Source organism: Castor canadensis, chromosome 2 (assembly GCF_047511655.1).
Source record: "Castor canadensis chromosome 2, mCasCan1.hap1v2, whole genome shotgun sequence".
Taxonomy (NCBI): domain Eukaryota; kingdom Metazoa; phylum Chordata; class Mammalia; order Rodentia; family Castoridae; genus Castor; species Castor canadensis.
In genome coordinates this window covers 131566728-131578484 of record NC_133387.1, presented here as the reverse complement: position 1 = coordinate 131578484, position 11757 = coordinate 131566728, and the positions used below count along the sequence as shown (strand labels likewise).

The following is an 11757-nucleotide window of genomic DNA, read 5'->3' as shown; positions in this document are numbered from 1 at the left end:
TGGATGTGCAGGAAGACAGGCTCTTTAAGACTAGAACATAGCCTTTAGAGGCTGTTTATTAGGAAGAGAAGATTCTGGTTCCAGCCTGGTTCCAGGTCAGCAGGGCAATCCATGAAGGCTCCTCATCTTGTGTCCTATTTTCGTCTGTTTCCTCAGTGATGTGGACCAGGGGGATGTCCTGGGCCAGGGGGATGCCCACCAGGTCCTGGGGGATGGCCTCCCTTAGGAGGGTGATGTGGGTCATGACCGTGGGGGTGTCCACCAGGTCCTGGGTTGGGGCATGCCCCAGGAGGGTGTCCTGGGCCATGGCCAGGGTGGGGCCCACCAGGGCCTGGAGGATGGCCGCCATGGCAGTGGCCCTGTGGAAAGCCAAATGAGCAATGTCAAGAGTCCAAGGTAGATGCCAATCTCACCTGCAATCAACTCTTCACCTATGTCCCCAAGGGACTCAGATTCATGGGTACCAGCAGGGGGCTGTGGTAGAGGGGTAGGTGACAGGGTAGCAAGTGACCATTCCCAAGCCCAGCCTTGGGCCTTTTGCTATGATAAAACCACTTGAGTACTGAGCGGTCAAAAGGAGAGGGGCATAGATTTATTGGTTTCCATTCCCTGAGCTGAGTTGAGCTGTGACTTCCACTCCCTTGTCCTCTGTTTATTTTATCTATAAGAAGCAGAATTATCTCACATTCCCCCCTTCCCTTGCCCAGGAACCCTAGTAGAGTGGTTAGAAGTTCACCATGCTAGAACTTCAGGCTCATGGAGCAAGGGCTGGGGAGGGGTTTACTGAGGGGCAGAGGCAGGGGGAACAGGAGGTCATGTCCAGAGAGATCCAGGAGCTAGAAGGTGGGAGGAGACCAAGGATAGGAGGTGGAAGGTGAGGATGTAAGTGTTCTCTACACAGGTAGTGATATGTGTGTATAAAGAGGATGTGTGCTGCATTTACATACAAATACCTATGCCTGGGTACATGTGCATGGGTGGGTGCTTAGTGCATATACAAGCCTGCTGTGCACACAAGGACATGTGTGGGGTGCATGGAATATGAGCCCATGTCAACCCTGAGCAGGTGCCATACCCAAGAAATCAGGAAGAATAGAAAATAAAACCAAAGTTTTTCTTCTCAGACAGAAGAGGACTGGAAAAAGTGTGGTTTGACTTTCTGTCTTGGCTGGAATCACTCCTGAGGCCCCAAGAGAGGGGGAAGAGACATCATCTTGCTTCCATGCTAGGACACTGTGGGTCTGGGCTACCACTCCAGGGCTGGAAAAACTCCTTACTCTTTTCTGCCTCCTAGGGCCTGATCAGGGCTTGGTACAAGAGGCAATGAAATAGATGCCAGGGCTGAGGGCTTTCCTGTGACCCTGTAGGAGCAGCCTCTGCCTCATTCAAGTTCAGTGATATCTGGAAACAACTACTTCCCACCCTACCTACCTCTCCTTCTGTGACTTTTTTTATGGTGGAACCACAGATCCAGGCTAGGGAGCTGATGTGTTGGTGGTTGCTGATTGTGGGGAGGGAGAAGATGGAGGGCAGGTAGTCTCCCTTTCCTGCTAGAAGCCTGTCCTAGGGGCCATGCAGGGTGGCTGGGGCTTGGGAGCAAGCCAGTTATACAGCGAAGCTGTGGAGGAGCCAGGAAAGCAGAGAAGTGTAGAACAGGTGGGGAAGCAGCAGGAGAGAGGATGGGCTGCTGGGCAGGGAGGGGAAGTGAGGAAAGGAGAGAGACAGATGGGAAAACAGAGGAGACAATGCCAAGGAGAAGGCTGCAGTCTACAGGGGGTGGATGGATGCGGCAATGCCCAGTCCTGCAGGGCTGCTGCGTAAACCTGCTCCTGACTTCATTTGGTGGAAGTTGGGGTCCAGGAAGGACTCTAGAGGTCTGGAGGACACAGCCATGGGGAGGAAAAAGGGGAGAGGGTTGAGAAACTTTCCTACCTTTGGACCTGTGGGAGAGGAAGGGAAGAAAAGAAAAAATAAAGCGTCAGCAGCTTTGGTCATTTGGTTCTGCAGTGAAAAATCCTTTCTTTTCCCTGGCTCTGGTTTTGTGCCCAACCCCCACCCTCAATGAGGCTCCCTAGACTTGGCCACTTGCCTGACAATCATTCTTTCATTCATCCACTCAACAGCAGATTCCTATTGAAAGTCAATATAGAGTTCACTTGTGCGTCCCTGTGGACTCAAGAGCTGGCCAAGTCCCCCGAGTGGTGTGGGGCCAGTTAGAGGTGTGGGTTCTTGTCCGCACTATCAGCGGTCTGTCTTCCTAACCTTGGCCAAACTTCATGGCACTAGGAAGGCACTCCACTGTGGCAAACCTCAATTCTTCCTTTTCCACCTCCATAAAACCCCACATGGCCTCCCCTAATTGTTCCCTCATGTCCCACTTATCTCAGTCCAGTCTCTGCTCAGCCCCTCAGAGCTGTCTGTTAGCTCCCGCTTATAATCTTCTGGTCTTAGCTCAGGCCTTTGTTCACACCTTCTACCAGTTGGAAATCTTTCTAGCTTGACTCTGCCTTGCCTTCCTGCAGAAAAACCACTTCACTGACCATCTAGCCTCTTTGCTGTGGGCCCAGTGTGCTCATTCTGCATAACCTTCTGCACGGTTCTGGGTGGTTTGGAAGGCTCCTTTGATGGGAGTTGCCTACTATTTCTTTCTTTCTCTTTTCTTTGCTTATTTTGGCAATACTGGGGTTTGAACTCAGGGCCCTGTGCTGTGTGCTAGGCAAGCACTCTACCACTTAAGCCAGCCATGCCTCCAGCTGTTTTATCTTTTAGTTATTTTTCAGATAGGGTCTCTCATTTTTGCCTGGACTGGCCTCAGACTATGATCCTACTGATGTCTGCCTCCCAAATAGATGAGATTACAGGTTTGAGTTACTGTGCCTGGCCTACTTGCTATTTCTTTTGTGCCATTTGAGGGGAGCCAATGGCTCAGCTGCCAAGAATTGAGTTCTGGTTCTAGACCTGCCCATGATTTTTGGCCTCAATCCCACCCGACATGCAATGGGAGAAGCGTCTGTTTTTCTCCTGAGGGTTAAGATCTAGTGTTATACAGAATATAAGGGCTTGTTTGCACTTTGGAATCCTAACACACACACACACACACACACACACACACACACACACACACACACACATTTTTGGTGTTCAATCACCAAAATGGTGATTGAATGTTATGATTGACCAATCATTCCTGCCATCACTACTCCCCTTCCTTTTCTCCTCCTTCTTCCACCCCATGGCTTCCTGGCCATGCTGCTTACCTGGATCCATCTTTATGAGGCAAGAACAGGGAGTGACACAAGGAACACCTGTGGTACAAGAGATGAAGTTTTAGTTCATGGTGGTCTAAAACTCAGTCTTTTTCCTCTTCCCTCCCAGGGATGCACCACACAGTCCCCTCAAAGGATGAAAAGGGTAAGACTGCTCCTTTTGTCCTAGCCTAGTACCCAGTGTAGATTTGGCACTCTGGGTGCTGCCACAGGTATTGAATGGACATGGTGGTGGGGCTCACACACATGGGAAGAGGACAGGGACAAAAGATAACACCAGCCCCCAAGTTCTACACTCTTATACCGAATGCCTCCTGCCACCCTCAGATCTACCCCAGACTCACCATCATGTGTTAATTCAATCCTAGTTGGGTCAATTTCAATCATGTTAATTATTCATGAGGAGTGTCTGCCATGTGCACGGTCATGGTACCCCTGTCCCTATAGGTCCCTATGTAAACCCCTGGTCTAGGAGTTGGCGAGGGACAGTTGGAGAGATTAGCGTGCTCACAGCAGGAAAGGACAGGATGGGTGGTGAGTAAGGGCCTGTGGGTGTTCAGGGAATCTAGCGATCTTTGTCCTTGTAGCACAAGTACATGGACAGCCTTCCAGGGTTCTAGCTGCTTGTTACTGTCTCCTCCCACTAGGATTGGTAGGGGTGGGAGGCTTGAGGCCTAAGCCAATTTGCCATTTATCACTAAGACATACACTCATCAGACGGAGCTGCTGAGGTCTGGCCATATCTTCCTTGGGGCAGGCACGCATGTCACAACTGATGATACCAGACGATGAACCCAAAGTAGACTTAAGGACTAAATACTGGGCATCAAGGCTCTCTGGTACCCATGGTTGCTGAGCATCTGAGCACACACACACATGCACACCCCTCTAATACTCCTCTAATACTACAGTTCTGGAGCTCTCCCCCACCCCAACACACATGCTTTTTTTTTTTGGCACTGGGTGTTCATCCCAGGGCCTTGTCCATGCAAAGCAGGCTCTCTACCTCTGAGGTGCACCCCAGTTCTATTGAGTCAGCCATTTTCAATGGCTTCTTGTGCTACAAACTGACTTCAGTTGAAGTCAACTTCTGACCCATGCCCATGGCCCTTCATGTTCCCTCAACCTCCTTCTTAGTGACAGGACTGGACTCGAGGTGAGAGAGGTAAAGGGCCAGTCAGGATCTGTATTAGAAGAAGGAGAAAAGACAGTCCTTGGAATATCTCTTCCCAATTCAGACCTAACTATTTGAGAGAGAGGAGCTAATAGCTCTGGAAGGTTCCTAATACAAGACCTGACATGGCGGAGGCTGGAAATCATTATGACTTCAGCACAGAGTAGAGGTGCAGGGAGGACAGATGGGTAAATATGGATGCAGACACAACCACACAGCACACAGACACATGCTGTTCCCATGAGAGATGGACAGCACACCCAGACACACCCTTACAAAGACACAGAGAGACACAGGTACCAGTTCAGTACACATACACACATACCCAGAGAGACCACAGCCATGCAGGCACACAACAACCCACTCTCACAAACTCTCCACTCCCCACCCTTGCCTACAGCAAGCAGAACAAGGTCCTTACCTGAGAGTGCAGAGCAGGGGCAGGAAGTCTGCAGCTCTGCCTGTCCTCAGGTGTATTTGTACAGAACAGGGAGGGGCTGGGTTGGGTCAGGTACTCTGGGAGGGTCATGGGCTGAGAGTACAGGGGAATGAGAGGGATGGGCTAATTCCTGTCTGGGTAAAGAGCAGCTGGAAGCAAGATGGGGTTTGGGGGGGGGTAGTACAGATGGGAAGAGTGAAAAACAAGCAACCCATTATCAGATCGGTCTGGTAATGAGATGCCATAGAATCAAGGAAAGGGTCCTCAAGCCTGGCAAGGCTATTCAGCATCCACTCGCTAGCTCTAAACATTTTTGGGGCCCCCACTAAATGCCAGGCCTGCATGAGTGCCACACACACAGTTGTTAACCCACCATCTCTCCTTATAGCAGGGGACCTTGTGACCCCTAGTAGCGAACCTGGTGGAAGTCAAGCCCCAGGCCTGACTTCTATTGCTGTCCAGCCCAGGGGGCTAGTCTGGGAAGAGAAATTGCATACAGAAAAGGAGACTTTCTGGATGAGATCTAGACAAGGGGAAGGGATCCAGGATTTTGGAACCCAGGCTGCTAGCTTGCTCTTCTCTGTAAGCCCCTCAAGGGCCGGACCCCACTTGCTGTGTGGCACCTGCTGCATGCTGTGACCCTTTGCTTGGTGTGCTCCAGCAGGCAGACCAGGGACCCTGCTTCCAGCCTCCCCCATCTCCCTGGATACTTTCTTCTCATGCTTCTTCCTTCCTCTGGCCTCTCTGATCCTCAAATGCAGGGACCTTTGTGTTCCCAGGACCAGCCCTTAGCACATCTCCTGGCATTAGTAGGAGTCTCGTAAATACTTCATGACTGAATGGAGAGATAGAGAATAACTGGCCTCCTTTCCTGTGGTTTGTATTTGTGGTTTCTCCCCCTCTCTCTCCCTCTCCCTCTCCCTCTCTCTTTCTCTCTTTGGTGGGACTGGGGTTTAAACTCAAGGCTTGAACTCAAGGCTACACACTTGGAAAATAGGCACTCTACTGCTTGAGCCACATTTTCAATACATTTTGCTCTGGTTATTTTGGAGATGGGGTCTCATGAAATATTTGTCCAGCCTTGCATCAAACCATGATCCTTCAGATCTCAGCTTCCCAAGTAGTTAGGATTACAGGCACCAGCCACTGGCGCCTGATTTTTATCTCTCTTGTTTACATATTTAAAAAAAAATTCTGGAAGAAGGAAGTGCCCCTCCATGGTCTCACAATGCTATGCAAAACTGAGGACCTCAAAGACTCTCTCCTCTTCTGAGGTAACAGGGTCTTGACTGGCCCCCTATTTCAGTGTTTTAATCAAGGAGAAGTGGAGCTATGGGAAATTAGAAGCAGAAAAGTTAAAGCAACCATTGTTTTCAAGTTTGCCTATGATGAGCCTACATGAACTGGCTGCACTTGAAATGCATTAGATTTACATTTTAAAGAGTAATGGGGCTGGGGATGTAGCTCAGTGGTTATCACTTGCCTCTCACGCTCAAGGGCTTGGGGTCAATGCCCAGAAAAAAAGATAACATACGAAAAAGGAAGACACAGATCCTCCCAAAGAGTTGTGCTGAATGCTCATAGTAGCTTTTGGAATAGCTAAATGCTTAGATTCCAGTGTTCATCACTGAGCGAATGCATAAGTTGTGGTCCTTGCATCCAATGGAGCAGTATTCAACAATAAGGAAAAATGAACTATTGATACAAACTAAAATGTGACAGAATCTTACAATAATTATGCTGAGGGAAAGAAGCTGGATATAAAGAATACATATTGTATACCTTTGTGTATAAACTCTAGAAAATGTGAACTCATGAATAATGACAGCAGACCAGTGGTTGCCTGGAGACAGGGGTGGGGTGGGGTTGATGGTTATTGCTGTTATCTTGACCGATAATGGTTTCATGGAGATACATATAGCAAAACATCACATTGCACAATTTAAATACACGCAGTTTATGGCATGTCAATTTGACTTCAATTAGAGTTGTAAAATCAAAAGTATCATAACCACCATCAGAAAACAGCTCGAAAGATGGGAAGGAACAAAGAGCGATTGTTTATCTCCTGACTGCTAGTCAGGCTCTTCCTCAGTGTCAACATCTCAGATAGGCTCTTCCTGCTTTTTTAAAAAAAGCCAGAGTTCAGAGACATTAAAAAACTTGCCTGAGGTTACCCAACCAGTGTCTAGTTAGTTCTAACCGGGGACATCTGGGTCTAGAGCCTTATTCACATTAGGTCACCTCCCCTTTCAGGAACGTTCCTCTAAAAAAAGTCCAGCCTGCTTGGTAATGTCCTGGGCAGAGGACTTTGGTTTATGACTAGGTGGGGAGCTATTACTCTGTTCTACATAGATTCATTGCCAAGGTAGAGACAGCAGACGGCTGCTGGGGAGGGGTAGAGTCCCAGGGAAAGTTTACAAAGGTGTGGCGCCCCACACCCTGTCCTCATCTAAGCACTCCTTTTACAGGGTTCCTCCTTTCCCCCCTGAGAGATCCTAATGCCACAACCTTGGACAAGAAGCTGAAAAGGAGACTTATGGGCCAGGTGTGGTGGTACATGTCTGTAATTCCAGCTACTCTCAAGGCAGGGCGGGAGGATGGGGGAGTTCAAGACCAGCCAGGGTAAACTTAGTTAGACCTTGTATGAAAAACAAAATACAAAGAAAAAGATTGGGGGTATAGCTCAATATAGCTCAAGTAGTAGAGTGCTAGCAAACTCGAGATCTGGGTTTAATCAAACTCCAGTACTGGAGAAAGAGAGAGAGAGAGAGAGATCTATGTCATCGTGGACCCCAAGAAGAAGGAGGGGGCAATGCTCTGTGATTCAGGTTCAGGACCTCACTTCTCACCATCTCTGGAGTCAGGGTCTGAGCCTCTAGTGCAGGGCATGACAGGTGGACTGTGGAGACACTGAGCCCTTGGCTGGACAGGGAAGACAGGGCAGTCTGAGAGGCCTGGGGGACCAAGAGACCTGTGGGAGGTGAGGAAGATGCCAGAGCAGTGGTGGGCGCTGGCAGATTGGTTAGAACCAATCTGTAGCAGGTATATGTTTGTGGCCTCTTCTCCTCCCCATGCCTGAGTTTTTGAGGCTGAAGGGAGTCTCCATGGGTGGGGTCTTTGTGAGGGTGAGGACATGCAGTAAAAGCCCCAGAGCAGGCTACTAGCACTCTCTGTGGCCCCCAGAGCCTGTCAGCAGTGCCAGGCAGGCCTCCCTGCCTCCTGGACTGCCCTGCAGGATGGGAGGAGGCCGGATGTCCAGATCCCTTTGCCTGGTTTGTGGCCAAGAGGGCAAAGGTTGCCCACTCTGGGCGTGGGCTGGAGAGAGTGCTGCAGGAATGAGTCATTGGCCTCCGTGATTCAGGAGTGGTGGGGAGGGCCCCATCTTGGAGAGTCCTGAGCAGGTCACTGGCCTGATCTCCAGAGAGAAACCAAAAGCGCTACCCAGGCTCAGTCCCAGACTGCAGAACTTGAAGAGATCAAACGACATCATGGGTGTGAGGTTTGGCAAGTGTGGCTTATGTGCAAAGTGTTGCTGCTGTGAGTGTGAACGCCGGCGGCCTGTTTGACCCTCTAACCCATCATTCTCCTTTTGCTCCATATTGGGCAGCAGTCTGCTAGACTCTCACCACTTTTCGCTTTGTCATGACAGCTCCTGAGAAGCACCTGCCTGTCCCTGGCTCCCAGAGCACCCTCCTTCCCTGGAACACACAGGACTGAAGTGTGCTCTCAGTGTGGGACTTTTAGTGCTGAAGCAGACACAGTTCCAGGCAAACAGGGATGATGGGTTACTCTACTCCCCTCCCCCCTCTAGGCTGCCTCCTCTCTCCCACACAGGACTTTAGTGAACACTGCATCCCAGGCCTGACCTTCTGGCATGCACTTTTTCACCTTGGCTACCCTCTCCTGCCTAGGAGCCACTAGGTCAGGTAGAAGTCCCCAACCGTGACAACCACAGCCTTGCCAAAACCCTGGCTTCTCAGCAAAGCTTAGTCAGCTGTACCCATCCCTCAGCCTGCTGGTGGGCTTCCATCTTTCTCTTCCCTCTCAAAACTGTGCCTGACCTTTTCCCTCGCACAGCGTGTTACCTCACCCACATCTCAGCAGCACATGAGAAGCCTTAGAGCAGGTAGAGTCTACCTGTCCTGGCAGGCTTTCAGCTTCTGCCTGCCTGGTGACCTGTCCCTCCAGGCCCAGAGGAAGGAGTGCCCTGGGGACACAGGCCAGCCCCTTCTGCTCCCTGCTTTCACGAGGCCCCCAGTCTTAGACCTTAGTGTTTTCTTGGTTCTGTGCCCACCACAGTCATGCTAAGGCCTTGAGGCCTGTGAGGGTCTGGCCCAGGCACTGCTCTCCAGTGTCTGGACACAACCTTGGATTACCCATACCCATCTGCCAACTGACTCATCTGAATCTTTCTGGCTTCAGCTTCCTAAGGCTCCACGTGGCCTCCTCAGCCCTTGCTCTCAAACCTCCAGTCCTGAACTACTTTACCTCTCAGTCTGCCCTTCAGTGTCCTCTCCAGCTTGGTCTGTACCTTCCTAACCCAATGTCCTCTTGCAGGTAAAGACCACCATTTCTTCCTTGCCTTTCCCATCCAGCTTTTGCTCAGACAGTCCAGGTGCAGCACTCAGTAGGAGCCCTGCTGATAACATGTGGTGGGCAGGCCCTGACAGGGGCAGCACTAGACTCTGCTGTGGACAGCTCTGGGCTGAGGGTTCTGAAAAATGCTGTGAGTCCCCTTTGTAACTGTCACTGAGAACAGAGGCCCAGATAAGGGAGACCCCAGGGCTTCCATCCCATATCAGGGGTAAACTCCTACTGCTGGGTAGAGTTGGGAATGTGTGGTCTCTCAACCTGGGTGTGTCCTGGGGAGCAGGATTGAGGGGTCCAGCCTGGCTGTCTCTGGCCTCCAGATGCTGCCCTGCCCTGGCTTGTGTGCTCTTGGGAAGGTGGGGCCCAGACTTTGTCCTGGCAACCGAGCCTGGCCAGGGCTCCAGCCCCACCTCATGCACTCTGAGGGCTCCACCTCTAGTTCTAGCAGTCAGGGCAGCCTTCTTTTGAGTCAGGAATGTCCATGACAGGGTGTGGGAGAGGAATGGGTGGGTAAGAAAGGAATGTGGTGTTTTCAGCGTCCTTTTGCTTCTTCCATCTGGAGGGTAGTCTGCTTAGTGGCTGGGCTCTTCTTCTCATGTCTACCCTCTTCTTCAACACTTGCTTACCCACCTGGACCTCAGTGGCCCCAAAGGACTGAGCTCCTGCAAGAATGGTTTGGGGCACTGGGGTGTCAGTCTGAAGCAGCCTGGCAGGGTCCAGAGGCAAGTGAGGCACAGAGACCTTTTTTAGGAGTCCTGGTGCTGGCTGCAGAGAGGATAGCCAGAGCCTGGGATGTGGGGGACAGGGAAGACTCCCTGGAAGGGGTGGTGCAGGAGCCTAGCTTTGCAGGATCTTTTGGACAGGAGGCAAGAAGGGAGACCCAAAGAGGATGCTGGAGCAGGGGTGTTTCAGGATGTCCCCCACCAGTTCACAAATAGTGTCCATAACCCAGATGTCTTCAGTGTACTCAGGTCCTGAGGGCTTGCAGGGGATGGGGGGCGGGCAACAGCCTTCTGGGCCCCTGGAAGGATGCTGAGGAGGTGGCTGAAGCAAGAAAAAAACTATTTTGAGCTTTACTCTGGGCCATACATTATTCCAGATATTGATGTTACCCATGTTATTTCATTTTATCTCCAAATGACGCAGTGAGGGATGTGTCTACCTAATTTTATAGAGGTGGATCAGAGAGATAAGGGACACAGCCAGTAAGGAGGGAGGGGACTGAAATTTACCATTCCACCTCTCAGCCAAGGCTGAGAAGGGCAAGGGTCAAAGACACACACACACACACACACACACACACACACACACACACACAGTAGTACTAGACTTGAAAAAGACTTGTATTTGTTCAGCCATCCACAAGCACAGCCAGTGCAGAAGCAGTGAATGGGGCCTGAGCAGTGCTGTCTGCATGGTGGGGTCTCGGCCATACCTGTGTTCCCAATCTCTTAGATCTTTCTTTGGGGCAGGCCTCCTTCCCCTTTTCTCCTCAGAGAGAAGCCTGACTTGCAGCCATCTTGTCCTCAGGGTTGGCTTTAGGTCTGGGTTCCAAATGCCACCAATGAGATACAAACATTCTGGGCTGCAGAAGTGGGGCTGCCGCTTGTACTGGCAAGTGGCCTGGAAACCGGCTAGGGAGAGCTGTGACTCAGGCCCGTGCTCTGAGATAATGAGTTCACCCACCCAACCCCGGGGTCAGAGAGAAGAAGTGCAGAGAGCCAAGTCTCAGCCAAACCAGCGTGGGCAGACCAGCGGTGGAAAGACCCCAGGGCAGGGAGACAGCCCTGGCTTCTAGTCTCATCTGCAGAACAGGCTGTGTGTTCCCGCAGAGGGAGCCACCTCTTTGGGCCTGTCTCCTCCTCAATAAAATAAAGCTGGTCTAAGTGCATGGCCTCTGATCTGATGCAGTTGGGAGGTAGGGTGACAGAGACTTGAGAAATCTTGGGGAGGAGGGAGGGAAGGAGAAACTCCTCCCCCACTACAGCCAGGCCAGGCTTTTGGGATGCTGCTGCCCCCTGGTGGTGGCACAGAGTAACAGGATCGTGGTTTTAACAGGGACATCATCCTGTCTCTCCCAGCATGCTGTGGGCTTCTCCTCAAGACAGAGGAGGGTGCTCTGAGGGGCTTTTGCCACTGATCTGCTCTCTCAGGGCTTTATGCATTCTGGGTGGACAGGAAGGCAGCCACAGCCTATGGACGGGATACCCACAGTGATGTACTGCATACGGCACTCACTCTCAGACTTACTCTGCAGGAGCTGACAGAGGCTCTGCGGCATGAGT

General features: G+C 51.1%; 1 non-coding gene across 1 annotated transcript; it reads right to left on the bottom strand.

Moving 5' to 3' along the window:
* Positions 1-346: 346 nt before the first annotated feature.
* LOC109686838 (uncharacterized) lies at positions 347-4990 on the bottom strand. Its single transcript, XR_012445416.1, has 3 exons — positions 4862-4990; positions 3258-3305; positions 347-1940 (listed from the first exon to the last, which is right to left on the bottom strand). It is a non-coding gene; the product is annotated as an uncharacterized protein (transcript).
* Between the last annotated feature and the right edge of the window lie 6767 nt (positions 4991-11757).